The sequence below is a fragment of the Tursiops truncatus genome, chromosome 6 (genome assembly GCF_011762595.2).
Source record: "Tursiops truncatus isolate mTurTru1 chromosome 6, mTurTru1.mat.Y, whole genome shotgun sequence".
Classification (NCBI taxonomy): Eukaryota; Metazoa; Chordata; class Mammalia; order Artiodactyla; family Delphinidae; genus Tursiops; species Tursiops truncatus.
The window spans coordinates 75,138,116-75,154,724 of NC_047039.1; the positions used below are offsets into that span (position 1 = coordinate 75,138,116).

At 41.3% G+C, this 16,609-nt stretch overlaps 1 long non-coding RNA gene across 1 annotated transcript in view; it reads left to right on the forward strand.

Annotated features, from left to right (window-relative positions):
• Positions 1–486: 486 nt before the first annotated feature.
• LOC109552360 (uncharacterized) overlaps positions 487–16,609 on the forward strand; it is a 46,528-nt gene continuing 30,405 nt past the window's right edge. The window contains exons 1-4 of the long non-coding RNA XR_012332289.1: positions 487–615; positions 1,702–2,089; positions 4,663–4,870; positions 13,603–13,736. This is a non-coding gene — a long non-coding RNA (uncharacterized lncRNA). The remainder of the gene's footprint in view (positions 616–1,701; positions 2,090–4,662; positions 4,871–13,602; positions 13,737–16,609) is intronic.

The window sequence follows — 16,609 nt, forward strand, 5'->3', positions numbered from 1 at the left end:
TATATTTACATATTTATATATTTAAATGATGTCATATAATTATATAAGGTATATATGTACATATTTATATGTATTTGTTTATGGAAGCTCTTTGAATGTAGGTGAGCTGACAGTTTTTCATTGTGTGCTCTTGAGCCTTGGGGTATTTTTGACTGAGACTGTTAAGGACAGAAGCTTTAATTTCTTGTGGGGTGTGAGAGGGAGCTTTCGATTCTTTCTCATCTGTTTTCTTTTAGTCGTTTTCCTTCTCTTCTTTCCCCCTTCCTCTCAGTACTGAGCTTGCACCAGACAAAAGGGGTCCTTCCCTGCCCTCACACTTTAGAGGGCCCTGCTTATCACAAAGAGACATAAATGAACTCATTCAAGAGCACGTGAGCATCTCTGTCTCTTGGGACCCAGTGGTCAGTGCTGGGACCACCTAAACACCCACCCTCAGAACGAACACCGGTCAGGCTCCAGAGAATTACTTCTCATTCCTTGCCCTTTGTTCTTAAGATAAAAAAGGTGACTCCATCCAAAGGCCATGAAGTCTTACAGCTGTACTACTGCTACTTACATCAGAAACAAGCACTACTTTGGAGTGTGGGAAAGGATTTGGGCGGCAGAAGCTCTTAGGTAAGAGAAAAGACAAATTAATTAACTTGTCAAATAATTTCTCTCTGATAGCATGAATGTGATGGAGTCTCGTGTGATCAAATATCATTTCCCAGTACTGCTGAGCATCCACTTTCTTATTTCTCTTTGTGGTTCCAGAGGTATTTACACATTAGAGCAGTGTTCAGAGCACTGGTATGTGGAGTATGAGGAACATTTTCTAAAATTAAATACTCCCAATTACTACTAGTCTGTATAGATGTGGATCTAGCTACAATGTGAGAAGTGTTAACATTATTACATGGCTCTAGACATTGCTTTAAAAGGTGGTGAAAACCATGATATGACAATTTATATGTTGAAACTAAAATATTCTGTAATTTTTTGTGGTAACAATAATCTATTATACACACCCAAATAAAATGTTTGCTCATGATATATAAAGGAATTTTATTAAAAACTCCCATTACTACTGCCCTAGCAGAGTGAATGTTCTCTACATAGAAATTAATAATTAAAAAATTATCTTAGAACTATAATATTTCAAGAAATGTGTCTATTTTAGCATTACTGTCAATAGAACATAAAACATATGAAAGTGTTGATTATAATATAATTAGTGTTTTGCTGAAACAAAGGCAAGAAAAACAAATTTTACGGAACATATCTGTGAATTAATGAGAGAGATCTTGTCAAACATCACTAGCCCATCAAGAAAACACTCAGACGTGCACAATATAATTAAATCCAGTCATCTTTGAGAGTTTGTTGACTTTCCTTCATACGAAAACCATAGTTTTAAACAAAGTTTTTCATTCTATCATTGTGAATATGTATTTGTCAAGGAAGGGTGTGGACTACGTATCATTGAACACTTTAACTTGTTTTAAGTCTCTTCATTATTTAGATCTATGCCTGTGGGTTTCCATTTGAACTCTTGGCACATTTTGTCTTGATTCCCCTCATTCTCTCTTCTTTTTCTCTCTCCTCCCTTTGATACACCTTTATTTCTCTCTCTTATTCCTCTCTTCTCTCCTCTTTGGCTTTATAAGTCTTACTGCATCATCTCAAGTGCTTAATAAATGCAATTTTTGTTTATTTTTACAGAATCAAATCAAATCCATCTCTGAGGCTCCCTCTCTCCCAAACGGCAAGAAAATCCAATCTCAGCCATGACGGAGAGGGGCATGAGGGTGGAATTCTCCTCCTCTTTCTCTTTCTCTAGGGCCATATAGCAAATTGATTTTAGTTTTAAAGGGAAATTTCAGATTTGGGTCTAGGCTATCCATTCAACTCACCAGAAAGGCAATGGAGACAAGGACTCAAGGTTGTACTACTGGCCAGGAATGAAGTCAGTGCACTTGGCTGCTGCATTCCCTGAGGTGTGTCTCTTGGAATTTGGTGTTGTCTTCAAGCTCCTGGATCTGCCTCTCTCCAACATCTGCCTGCTGTCCCATATATACTAAAATACAGACAGAATTAAACATGCTTAAAGGTGAGTTCCTTCTTTCTTTTATTCACATATTCATTCAACAAATATTTGTTGAGAGCCTTCTAATTGCCAGGCATTGTACTAGGTGCTAGGTGTGTATTAGTGAATAAAATAGACATGATATTGCCTTATGGAATTTGTAGTTCAATAGGGGAGATATTCAGTAAACAAGAAAACAAATAAGTATGTACACAGAGAAAGACTAGGAAGTTGGAAGAACCTAAAATGTGGTTGTACAAAGAGTTGAAGGAATTAGGAAGGTTTGGCCTTCTCCATGGAAGGCTCGGAAGAACTTCTTTAACAACTACATAAATTTTAAAGAATTTCACATGAAAAAGTACTTTCTTTCATCAATTCTAAGCAGCTGAGCTAGCATCAAAAGCTGGAAGCTTTAGTAAGATCCATGTTGGATGGACAGAATGCAGAATTTTTTGAGCTGTGAAAGAATGGAATAGGCTGCTTGGAGCAGGAGGGGAGTGGGTCAGGTCAGGAGTTCTCTTGATTAAAAGGAGCCACAGTTACTACTCAGTAATAAAGAGGAGTAGACATGCAACAACATGTATGAATCTCAGAAACATTACGCTAAGTGAAAGAAGCCTTACACAAAAGACTATATGTTGTATGATTCCATTTATTTGAAATTCTAGATTAGGCAAAACTAATCTATAGCAGATAGCCAGAACAATGATTGCCGGGGAGGAGAGCAGGGCAGTGAGGGCTAAGATTAATGAGGAAGGGGTATGAGGGAACTTTCTGGGATAATGGACACGTTCTCTATTTTGATAGAGATTTGGCTTACATAGGATATATGCGTTGTCAACATTCATCCAATGGTTCATTTAATATTTGTACATTTCACTATATACATATTTCATCTAGAAATAAATAAGGCAGGAAGACAGAAAGTCAAAGGGAAAGAAAAAGGAAGAAAGAAAGAAAAAGAGACAAATATTGAACTTTAGTTAATCATACACATGCTGGAGTTTTACGGGTGTCTGCACTGATGTCTGTAATTTACTTTGAAATACATGAGAAAGTAAGATGGACTGATGAATGGATATATAGATAGAAATGCAATAAGGCAGATGTAATCAAATGTTAACAATTGTAGAATCTAGGTAGTGAGTATATGGGGATTCATTGTACAATTCTTTAGCTTTCTTGATGTTTCAATTTTTTCCTAATTAAATGTTAAGGAAAAAATACTCACAATTCATTGAAGATTTACTACAACCTATTAGTCACCATGCTATACATTTTTGATGTATTACCTCAAATACTGAACAGAACAATTTGTGGTAGATATTATATTTTGTTTTGTTGTCAATTACTAAATATGTAAATTTAATAACTGACAACAATATGTAAATTGTAAATCAGAAAACTGGGGCTAAGAAAAGTTATAACTTGCCCAGGGCCATATGATTAAGTGGCAGGCCTATCTTCAAAGTCTGCGCCTGTGCTATCCAATATGGTGCCCACTGGTCACACGTGGCTCTTGAGTACCTGGAATGTGGCCAGTGCGACTGATGAACTGAATTTATAATTTTATTTAATTTTAAGCTGAAAAAATTAAATTCAGTTATTAGAAAACTCACTTCAGTTTCAAGTATGTTTGAAGGTATTTTTTCAAACGTAGTATTTATGAATTCTAAATACTTACTAAATATTCCCAATGAAAAATAAACACATTTTGAAGACTTATTGTGAAAAAAAATGTAAACTATCTCATTCATAATTTTTATATTGATAAAATGTTGAAATGATAATATTTTGGATGCATGGGTTAAATTTATAAATATTAAAATTAGTTTTTACTTTAAAAACTTTGAACATTACATATGTGACTCATATTTCTATTGGACAGAGTTGGCATATACTCTTACCAGTGTACCCCAGCATGTATAATATTCATATCAAGGCTAGGGGATGCAAATTACCAGGAGTGGGGGTGGAGTGGTGTAAGGTGGGGTGGATGTGCACCAACTCACTAAGACCCTTTGTAACTATGAGATCCTGTGAAATTTTATGTAGCACTTACTATGAACCAGGGACTATTTTCAAGTCTTGACATTTATGCATTCAAGGATATGTAATCCTTACCACAATTCTATGAGGTAAATTATCCCCATTTTACAGATGAGGAAACTGAGGCACAGGAGTGCATACACAGATATTTAGTTGCAGCTAAATCAAAAGTAAAGGAACCACTGCCATTAATATACACTCAGAATTTAAAACTTACCCTTTCAGAACTTTCTTTAAATGGCTTCGATTTAGATTCAATCTCTCAGACTCTGGAGAACATTTTCCTCCAAGGACACTGGCCCCTTTTCCGTGCACAAGCAGCTCTTTGAATTGTGCATCCCTTCCCAGAATTCTAAGGCATTTATTCACACAATGTGGATCAAACTAGGTAATTGGCCAACAGGAGTACACTATAGCTGAGCAAATGGGTATTAGAGGGGTCCCATTTGAGAATTCGTCATTTTCTTTCAGGAGAAAGGGCAGTTTAATCTCTCTAAAAGCCTGCCACATCCTGTGATAATTGACTTAGCAATGGAATTGCCTTGCAGAAATCTTCTGCATTTCTGTGGCGGTGATGCTGACAGAAGTCTTGAGGAGGCCCAGGAACTGCTGGGTTGTTCTTCCTAAGTATTCGCAGAAGGAGTGAAGGTGACTACTGCATTCAGAGGCAGTTAATTTCCTAAGTGCAAGGCTTTATTCATTTTGAAGAGAACTTGGATCGGCTGGTGTTCCAGAAACTGCAACAAAGAAACTCAGGTGAGTTGTCAAAAAGTTACTTGAGCAGCTTGCACTGTTGGTTCTCAGTACCAGAGATCAAGCCTTTCTCCTCTTTTATGAATATGCCTTAAAATTCAGGTTAGTACCAATGCCAGTTATAATCCATGTCTACTTCCAGAAGGCATTGCCTGCTATGGTTATGAGACCCAGCATGTGCAGGCTGTTAATGCATTGGCAAAGTTTTCAAACAGTAAAAGAGGAAGCTCTAACAGTTCAGGAGAATGTCACCCTAGTGCCAGTCCTCGAGAGGGTAGAAGGCGATAACATGGGAAAGTCTTGGACCATTGCTTCTTAAAGTGTGGTTCTGACCAGCAGCATCGGCATCACCAGGAAGCTTTGTGGAAATGCAAACTGACAGACCTACCGAATCAGCATCTCTGGGATCGGTGATCAAGAATATGCATTTAAAAAAGAAAAAAAAAAAGGATATGCATTTTAACAATACCCCTAGACCAGTGCTTCTCAAACTATCTATGGCAAAAGACAAGTTCTGTTTTAGTTTTTTTAATTTGCTGCTAACTCATTCTTCGGTAAAACATCCTGTTCAATGAGGCGAATTCAGTCATCATTCCCTGGGCTGTTGCAGCAATGTCCTTTGCTACAGAAGTTTTAAACACTTACTCTCAGCTTGTAGACCTTTCTTTTTGGAGACTGGTAACAATGAGTTCATGGGATGCACCGGTCCATGGGCCACACTTATCTAAGTAGCACTTATCTAAGCCATAGCTCTCCGGTACACCAGCCTTCCTCAGCCCAGAATGATCACTGTTGCTGCCTGGAACTCATGCATCTTTGCCATGGAACACCAGTAAGCCTCACAGAGAACAAAAACATGGAGATGAGAGTTAATCAGGAACCACCCCTTCTATCTAGTTTGGTCACACAGTTACTATACAGACTTTCAAATAACCATTTCAGCTGAACTAGTCAGGCAAAGTTTGGTCATGGATGGATCGCCTTCTTATGTTGTTGCATTAAGGTGGTAAATTGCAAAGATTTGCTTTTCATGTAGTATTATTGCTGTGGTTCATGAAACTCACAGTTGCCATGAGTCTGTAGATATTATGGAGCAAAGTAAATTTCTTTTTGTATCTCTCTTCCAGTAGGGCTGAATTTCTAATTTTCTACTGAAAGGCTGGGTTACAGAATTTGGCTGGTCAGATGACATTTGGAGTTCATCAAATTCTAATTGATGAATAAACACAGGGAGAATGTTTCTCTCCTGGACTTGATTATAGAGTTGTCACTATTATATGACATTGAGGTGTTATAAAAATGTTGCTTTAATCTGTACTCTATTTGGTTGTCCTCATCCCATAGCCACATCTCTTAAAATTTTGTTAAAATACATTAGGGCTTATTACATCCCTTGTTTATATTAGGGATTCGGTAACAGAAGGTGTCAATGATGTAAACATTACATAAAAGTAAAGGCTTCAGAGATGAAAACAGTGCTTAATGGAGCTGCTTTGCCAGTGGGAAATGAATTCTGATATTATCCAGAACCAGTTCTTACCCTGAGATGCTCCCCACTTACAAAGAGTGTCAAACAGCCTTTTAGCAACCTTCCAAAAAAAATCTAGATTGTTTACACGAAAGTGTTTCAAACTCTTCATCTGCTATAAATTGTGTACAGCCAAGTGGGTGCATTAGGATTTATACTGAATCTCTTTATCTGGTAAGGTAAAAGAAATGTTTATAATTTCCCTGAAATGTATTTGCTTTTCCCATGGCTTTAGATAATACTCCTAAAAGGAGCCATTTATGAAACAGTTGGTTAACCTACAACACAAAGAGTAGCATAAGCCCTTTGGTATTTTCTAAGTCCAAAAATGAATAATTGTGCCTTTTTCAATTATTTGACCTCTTCTATATGAAGGGCCCTGGCTTGTGAAGTTTATCTGGTGGTTAGGAATACCTGTGGCAAATCATTTTGAATGGTTTCTCACCTTGGTTTCTTGAATCCACATGTGATGAAAGTATGCCCTAAAGAAAATGCAAACGAAAATCACAATAAGATACTATCTTACACCCACCAGAGGGGCCAAGCAAGAAAAGGCTGACAATAGCAAGTGCTGACGAGGACATGAGGCAGAGAGAACTCTCATACAAGCTTGTGGCAGTGTGAATTGGTACAACCGCTTTGGAAAACAATTTGACCCTATGTAGTAAAGTAGAGCATGTGAATACTCTACAACTCAGCATTTCTGTTCCTAGGTGTACACCCTACAGAGATTCCTTTATACGTGCATTAGGCTATATACAAGACTATTCTTATTAATGTAGTTTCTAATGGCAAAAATTCCCAATAGGAAACTCAGGTGGCCATCTAATAGGAGAAGGGATAAATTCATATTGTTACATTCATGCAACTGCAGCAAAGTGAATAAAATATAACCACATGTGTCAGCAAAGATGAATCTTAAAAACATAAAATTAGATAAAAAAGCAAGTTCCAGGAACATACATACAATAAGATTTCATTTGAATAAAGTTAAATAATGTGCAAAACTAAGCAGCATACATGTGAGATAAAATGATTAAGAAATGCAAATGAATTTAACAGAAAATAAGATAATTGTCATCTTTTGGGGGTGAAGGAGGAACAATCAATGGAGGAGAGTCACAGTGGGATCTGGAGGTGCTAGTCATGTTCTATTGCTGAAGCTGGGTGGTAGTTACGTGGGTAGTTACGTACCACCCATTTAAAAAAATCAGATAGGTGTGGTGTATGTTACAATTTGCAAGCATGAACTTTTTCATGACAAAAGTAAATGGAAAAAGAGTATGTCCTAAAAAGAAACTATGGGGCTTCCCTGGTGGCACAGTGGTTGAGAGTCCGCCTGCCGATGCAGGGGACGCGGGTTCGTGCCCTGGTCCGCGAGGATCCCACATGCCGCAGAGCGGCTGGGCCCGTGAGCCATGGTCGCTGGGCCTGCGCGTCCGGAGCCTGTGCTCCGCAACGGGAGAGGCCACAGCAGTGAGAGGCCCGCGTACCGCAAAAAAAAAAAAAAAAAAAAAAAAAAGAAACTATGAGACCTCTATCTATTGGGTCCCATTAGGTTATTCTGGGTAACAAACCATCTCCAACTGGCTTAATGAAGCAAAGTTTATTTTTCTCTCATGGCTACATGTCCAATGAGAGTCATCAGGGGCCTCTGATTATTGTGGTAACTGAGGGACACTGGCTGACACAGTTTCTATGGAAAAGAGCCTCTAGGACTACTGCCTGTGGGAAAAAATTATCACCAGATCGTCACCGAGGGGAGGAGGGGAAGGAGAAGGGACAGGACAAGTCAAGCACTGGCTCCTCAAATTGCTCCCTGGAAATGGTAGGTCACTTCCATTCACATTTATTGACCAGGTTAAGCCCTGCTAACATCAAAGGTGTTAGGGAAGTGCAATCTTACTCTGTCTCTGGAAAGAGAACCTTAATATTTGTGAACAGACTTGATGCCCATAATGACTTCCATACAACCACAGCTAAATGCTGAGTTCACTGCTGCTTCTCCTCCCAAGTTCCAGAAGAATACACATTTGGGCTTATCTGCCACTACAACTCTAATAAGGATTCAACACTTTGGGAAGGCTTCTTTCTTGATGGTCTTGGGAGAGAATCCCTTCTGAAGATAGGACACTCTTATTCCAAACAAAAGTCATACCCTTGGAGTAAAATCCTCTTATCAGGATAAAGTTTCATAGGTCTTCTCTGTATCTGGGGAGGTAGAAGGCAAAGATACTCAGTGTTCCACTTCCCAGAACTGGGAAAAGGCATGTTGGGGTGGCAGAGAGGGTGGGTAGGAAATGGCTGGCAGGGATACCAACAGATACCTAAGCCTATTTGAAAACACAGCATCCAGTAGTTGCAAATTCACGGCCAAGATCTGCCCCTGCTTTCGTGTCAGAGTGCCAGTGCCTCATGTGCGTTGGACATAACTGCATCCAGCCAATCAGGGGAGTGAGCAACTACATGCCAACCATCTGACCTGGGTGGTGCAGCCAGCCTTCAGTGTCTTCTCCCCAGGGGTGAGGCAGAGGCTGGCTCTTTGCTCTCCAGTCCCATTCCTTGGCCAAGACACACTGGAAGACTATGTTTCCCAACCTCCTTGGAAGTTAGGTTTGGGTCATGGGGTCTGGGTTCTGGACACTGGAACATGGTGGACATGATGTGATATACAGACCTGACCATTAAACAGCAGCACAACATCCCTTGTTTTGGGCCAAATGCCGAGGAACCACTCTAAGGAACCGACTAGATGGTAGGAGCCTGTGTCCTCCAACCACCTCATTGAAGCCTGGCCACTAAAAACTCAGTCAGAAGATGATGTGAGCAAGAAATAAGCCTTTATTTTGCGACACCAGTGAGATCTGGGGGCTGTCAGTTTCATCAGCTAGTGTTACTTTACCGTAAATAACATAAGGGATCACAGCCCCTTTCTTCAAAGCTACTGCTGGCGAAGAACTCTGCTGGGCTGAACTCAGATAATTATCTGGGACAAGTCCTCCTGTCAAATAAGAGGGGCTTGTCATCTTTTCTTACTAACCTCAAAATGGATAGGCAAGCCAGGCTTTGCCCATGTGTTGGGTGATCATTGAGTTGGTATTATAATTAGAACACATATAAATGCTTCAACTGACAAAAAATTTCAGTCCCACTTAGGCATTCTGGTTGTCTGGGATTTTGAACATTGGATTACCTCTGCAGATGATATAAGAGCTGGATAATTTTAGCAGAAGGTGTGATATGATTTGAGATGATATAATTCTATAAATGTCTAGACAGGCTGCTTTATATGCTTTAGGGTCAATTGGGAACAATAAGCCCATTTGGATGAAGGAGGACACAGGCTCTAAATGCTATATTATGTTATGTGGAATATGGAGAGAGAAATGCCCAGAGGGGAAAAGTCTGGAGTCCAAACTAGATGAGCAGACAAAAATGGTGGTCACGAAGGGAGTTATCTAGTGAATTGTTTTTTTGGCAGTGAGAAAAGAAGATAAAATGCAGATGTAGTCACAGTGATGGGAGCTATAGAGTGACACTTTTGTGCCCATGATGGAGATGCAGTGGCCCTAAGTGTGTTTACTATTCCTTACAGAAGGGGAAGAATAAGTTTGTGCTTGGTCCAGGACACACAGTGACCTTGAGAAAACTATAATGGCTGGGTGACCTCTCAAGAAGAGTTAGTGACACATCAGCTGAAGCATTTGAAGTGCTTGGCCCTTATCACATGGAGCCTTGCATTCTTGCTTCTTGTATGCACGTCCAAGAAGCAGCCTGGTCACTGGTTGACTCGTGAGTTAGAAATCTAAACCTAAATGTTGACTCCATGACTTGTTATAGGTGTCACCCTGAGTAAATTCTATCACCCTTTGGAGCTATGATGTCCACATCTATAAAATGAGGATTCCATAGAAATTTTGTGAGATGCAAAGGACAAAACATGTGAAAACAACTACAGCAGTGCCTGGCATATTACCAGCATTCAGTCATATTTGCTCCCTTAATTCTTTCCTCTATTTGATAGTAAGTTCCTTCGGGGAAGGATCAGGGCACATTCATGCTGCATTGCCCCAGGGGCTTGGAACACTGTCTGGAACACTGGAGATGCTTGATAAATGTTTATTAAATGTGAAAATGAAAGGGCTAGGGCGAGACTCTTAGATGCTGGTAAATAGTGACCTTTTCCCCTTTATGAAATATCCCTTAAGATGGATATGTTAAGGAGGCCTTAGTTTCAGCAGCATTTAACAGAGACCTGAATGACAGTGGCTGAAAAGATAAAAGTTGACTTCTCTCTCATGTAAAAGCCTTAACAGGCAGTGCAAGGCTGGTGTAGTGGCTCCATTGGGTGTCCCGGTGGCCTTTGACCTCGTTGTCCACGATGGAGAAAAGGCAGTAAGAGATGGTACACTGCCACTGCCTTTAATGACACAGCCAGGAATCTCTCCTCTCTCACCTCTCATTACCAGAAGTTGTAGCTACAACAGTGACTGGGAATGGAATTTTTATCCTAAGCGTCCAAGTGACTTCCAATTACTTGGAAAGGGAGAGTAGATATTGGAAAACAACATGAAGTTCCTTCCATAGTCTTTCTTCTATAATGCAATACTTTTTGAAAAAATGGAATGATTGCTGGTCTCCTGTGCTGGACCACGAGGATGGCAGCCACTTCCCAGTGATAGAGCAGAGAAAGTCTAGAAGCATCCTGATTCCCAGATAATTGAGGAGCCTCCAGAGAGTTTTGAATTGCCTGTTTATGTGTGAGAAATAAATTGCTTTCTTGAAACCCATATTATTTTGGACCTTTGCTATTCACAACTGTATATATATTTTAAATAATGCATAGGGCTGGCATGCAGATGGGTCTTTGTGGCTCTGTGTGACATGAAGGAACTTTAGCCCTTCTTCCCATGAGGGAGCGAGTGGTTCCTTTCTCTTCTGACTCGGCAGCTACAGTGACTGGCAGGAAACCACTCTTCTCTCCATCCAGCTGTGACTTCATTCTATTAGACTAAAATTGAAATCAGGGGTGAGTTAATGTACCGAATTGTACACTAGTAGCCGCCAGTTTATCCTCTTCTCACTTACAGGGTCTGTACATGTGTTTTATACTAGCAGTGCAAATTGTACAAGACTTAAAAAAAAAAATCAAGCCAATCAGAGGTAATAAGATTATAAAACACAGTCCTGCCTCGCTGTAGGAAATCTCAGTGTGTGAAAATTCAGATATATTTAAAGTGATAATGCCTCTACAATAAGATTGATCTCATTCCAAAATAATTTACTGAACACCTAATAATTTACTGAATACCTAAATACTTTTAGTGACACTTCCTTACACATTTATAATACTGCGTCCAAATTACTTCAAATTTTCACCTAATCTGTCTGTTACACAAAGTGGGATACATGGGCTCAAAGACCCATCCTGGGTCTGAATAAAATAGATGGAATTTTATCAATACAGCATCGTGTTTTCTGCTTTGATATTAACAGACTGTATTAATAACCAAAGAAATAGTAAAGAAATATTTTCTTTTTTTAAACTTTTTCTTTTTTGGCTGCCTTGGGTCTTTGTTGCTGTGTGTGGGCTTTTTCTAGTTGCGGTGAGCAGGAGTTACTCTTCGTTGCGGTGCACGGGCTTCTCATTGCCATGGCTCCTTTGCTTGTGGAGCATGGGCTCTAAGTGCGTGGGCTTCAGTAGCTATGGAACTCGGGCTCAGTAGTTGTGGCATGCGGGGTCTAGGGAACAGGTTCAGTAGTCGTGGTGCACGGGCTTAGATGCTCCTCGGCATGTGGTATCTTCCCGGACCAGGGCTCGAACCCGTGTCCCTGCATTGGCAGGCGGATTCCTAACCACTGCGCCACCAGACAAGTCCCCAAGAAATAGTTTCTAAAGAAATAATAAAGGAATGAAAATGGTGTTCCAGTTTGCACAAGATCAAGCCTTCCTCATTTCTTCCTGCTATGTTTTACCACAGTTTTGACACATCTTTTTTTCTCACATTTTAGAATTCATACCTTGTGTACTTTATACCTTGTACATTTTTAATGTCATTAAAAAAAAAAATCTCAAGTCTAGGCATTTTCCCTTCTTACACTGTAGCTATGATACCACAGAAGGTTGTAACTAAAATAATTATGATCCCTTAAGGCAAGACCTCCAGCTTATGAAGTAGGCCAGTCTTCATACCTAACAGCTTTAATAATACAGAGAAATAGAAAAAGTGTCTACAAGGAGAAGCCAGCCTCTCGTCTGGGCTATCTTTTCATTGTGAGTTCTTTAAAAAAACAAACAAAACAAAACAAAACAACCCCCCCCCCAAAAAAAAAACCTACTTTAATGATCTATTCCCTTGCTTTTCTTTAAGAGAAATCTTCTGTATTTGAATATGGCATATTTCATGAGTCTCTAAGTCTATGCAGACTCATTTCCATGAGTCTATGCAGAAGTCCACTTTTTGGGAGAAGTCAAATAACTCATCAGCTTTGCAGCTTTCGTCCCATTTGCAACTCATGCTGCTACTTTGCGGGGGAGGAAAGGCCTTAGCAAATGTCTGCGTTCCCACACCAGGCAAGAAAACCAACGTCTGCAAAGAGTGTTGAGTACCATCTCTACTGGATCATGCCAGGACAAGTGGACCATTCAGAACCACTATTGGAGTCCAAGTTCAGGTGTATTATCTTCTCTTCCATTCCAGAGAGCATCTTCTCCAGATAGGCAGGGGTTAGAAAATCTTTTATCAGTACTCTGATAAATGCAAGTTTATAGAAAGAAATTCAATTAGCAGAGGAAAATCATAACATAGATAAAGTGATGTATGAATATACAAACAACTTTTACATCTGTAGGCTCTTTTCTGCCCAGAATATCTGCTCTACAGCCCATTCTTCTCACTCTCTGCCTCTGGGAAGCAGGAGGCTCCCTTACCAGGGCTGCCTCATCCAAGGCTGGTTTACACTCCCAACCCTGACCTGGCCAGAGTCCTCTGAGACTTCTCCAAGACTCCAGTGGACGTCTGCCTTGGGGCTTTTGCTTGCCTGGTTTCTGGCTTCCCCATGTTTGTTGCTGAACTACAGTGCCCTCCAGTTGGAGGAAAGAAGGAGAGAAAACTCTCTCAGATCCACTTCTGAAGTCTTGCTTTGCTTTTTCTTCTTGCCACCATGTTGCTGGCCCATCTCCGGCCTCCATCTATCTACACGCCAGACAAAGAAGACATGAGAAAAATTCAAGCAGCTCCTCTCCATGCTTCGTAAATGATCAGCAGAACTCCACCTAACCACAGACCAGGTGTTTCCGGCTCGCATTTTTCTGCCTGACAGACCCCTGCAAAGGATCTGGTAATCACTTTCTGTTCTGCCTTTTGTTTAGTTCCTGCATGAACCATAGACACCCTTGGGGTGGAGGACAGTGGAGTGGAATGGAGAGAGCTTTGAACTTGAAGCCAGTCGTTTTAGTCCTCCTGGTTTGCAAGCTTAGTGTCTGTGTGATCTTCAGATGTCATTTAACTCCCTTGAGACTCAGTTTCATCTGTAAAATGGGTATACACATGTCCCCCTGATGAGTCAGCAGGAGCCGACAGAAACCCCTTCCCTAGCGGCTCCCCCTCAGACTTAGCCTCCGTATAGTTTTTAAAAGAGTCACCACACGTGTTCTACTTAATAGCTAGAAGCTGGACCAGTAATAGCAGTAATAGAAATTAGTATCAAAATCTAGAGATTTTCTAATAATGTGCAGTTGTGAAGTTTAGCTGCATTAATTGACAGAAGAGAGCTGGGGGAGCCTGCCGCGTGGTGGAAGCTTCAGGAGGCTGGTTCTCCTCTGGTTTCCCTTAGAGCAGTCCTCTGCGGAGCCCGATGGTCACATCTCCATCTCCAGATTCCAGGCGTAAGTCCCAAGGAAATCAGGGAAGAGGGGTGCAAAGTATCCTATCCCCATGCAGGACATTCGGAACTTCGGGCTTTCCTTCCTAGAGCGAGCAGTGATACATAGTTCCTGCAAACATAAAGGATATAGCTAAATCCTACCGACTTAATTCTGTCTAGGCTGACCCCCGCCCCGCAAGGTGTGTGAGTGAATCCACGCGAGACTTCTCGAGACCTCTGGTGTCTCTTTACGGGTCGCGAGCTAGGCCACGGAGCATGCGCACGCAGGGACCGTGTCTGCCGGGCTGTGGTCCTTGGAGTTGCCTGCCAACTACACTGTGGTTGAGACCGCAACGGCTCAGAGCGGTGGCTGTGGCTGTGAGGTGAGGCCGAAGCTGTTACCGGAGAGGGTCCTCTCTTTAGAAAGGCTTCCCGTTTCTCTCAGTGTGTGGTTTTGGTTGGCTGCAAAGAAGTGGAAATCAGATTCTGGTCAGCCTCCATCGCCCCGTGTGGCTCAGGCCGGGCAGTCTGCTGGGTATTAATTCTGCATCTAAGTCTGCCACGGAGAGATTGATGGCTGACCTTTTATTCATTCATCCCGCGTGCATGCGTACTGAGCCCTTATTATGTGCCATGTATTGTTTTCTAAGCGCTCTGCTGGTCTTATTTTTTCCCCGCAGCACCGCTGTGAGGTGGGTACCAATTTTAACCCCACTGCACAAAGGAAGAAACTGAGGCAGAGGGAGGTGAAGCTGTCTTCGTGCCCTTCTATTATTAGGAATCGTTTTAGTTTTACAGTTATTTACTTGAAGGTGGCAATTTCCAGAGAGTGTTTCCTAAATGATCTGGCCTGAACTATTTGCTAGCTAAGCAATTAAGTGTTTGTTTCAGACAATGACAGACGAACCAGACGGGGCCAGGGAGAGCCCTGTGGGGAGGTATCACTGATATTAGACCCTTCCATGCCATGGAGCAGGTGGCCTGGGTAACCGCGTTTATAGGGGACACCTGTAGTTTTCGGATCTTTAATCAGTCTCTGACCTTAGGACTGTGGTTCTATAAAACATCTCACATTTCCTTCCAAAGCAAAGGCATCAACCTGTACCCCTTCTCAGCTGACTCTTTAAAGGGGTTTCGATAACCCCTGCAGATTCCAAATTGCATATTGTATCTTCTGTCATGGTTACCTTAAAACAAATAAGGAGAGATTAAGAATGGAATTAAATATCTAAAATTACTCCATTGGCAATGAGGAATAATTTGGGCAGGATGGTAGCAGCTCTCACACTGCGTCTGAGATCCAGTCCTGCCCTTGGAACTCAGTAGAATCTGGTGTGAGGTTTGACTGCAAATGTGACTGAAATAGGAGACCCAGAGCCAGGCTCCAGCTGAACTGGGACTGTATTATCAAAGCATCAAGGATACTGTGTGATACATAATGATAAACTGGGCTTATTGGGGGATTGTTGGCAGACAGTATTGGAAAATTGAAGTAAAGTGAAAGGATGTGGAGGGCAAGTGAAATTGATTAAGGCAAGTGGTTCACAATTTAGGCTGTTAATTCCAGGTGCTGTCACCACATTCTTTTTTCTAGGAGCTGGCATATACCGTGGTGGTCGGTGGAGCACCACCAGGAAAGTAGGCGGAACGGCACTGGACTAGCCCATTATGAGCCAAAGAAATGCTTAGTTATGCATGACAACCAACCGCTTTAAGGGTGGAGAAGGAGCAGGGCCCGATGCTCTGCTCTATTCTTACCCCATGACCTAGTGACAATACATTATGTGTTTCCATCCCCCGCCCCCCCAGTGCTGTGGTCTTCAGGAATTCTGTCCATTTGGCCTCTTAGGATGGGTTAGTCCAGTGCAGGTTGGAAGTGCTGGTATTTCAGGTATTCTCTGGCAGTCTGACAAGCTCTTCCATCTTGCTTCCCTCTCTCCCCAATCTCTTGACATCCTTTATACACTTTAGTGTGCATCTCAGAGGCTGCTTTGTCTCAAAGGCTTCCCCAACATTCTGTTTCCTCCTATCTTGAGCTGGTTTTAACCTTTCTCTCCTTTGTGCTTCCTGTATTATAGCATGCACCAAAGACTATCTTGTATTTATCTTTATTATTTCTGTTCCTGTCTTAACCCTTACCGAAAGCTCCCTGAGGGTAGGTTTCATGTTTTCTTTATCATAGCCGCCTCCGTATCACTTTGCACAGTGCCTTGTACAAAGCAGATGCTTAATAACTTCTTGTTGAATTGTAGTAGTTTAAAAACCTCCAAAAAACGCTAAGATTTGTGTGGCAGGTGAAGGCAGCAGCAGGTGAGCGCCCCCAGGGAGGGGAGACATTTGCAAATCCA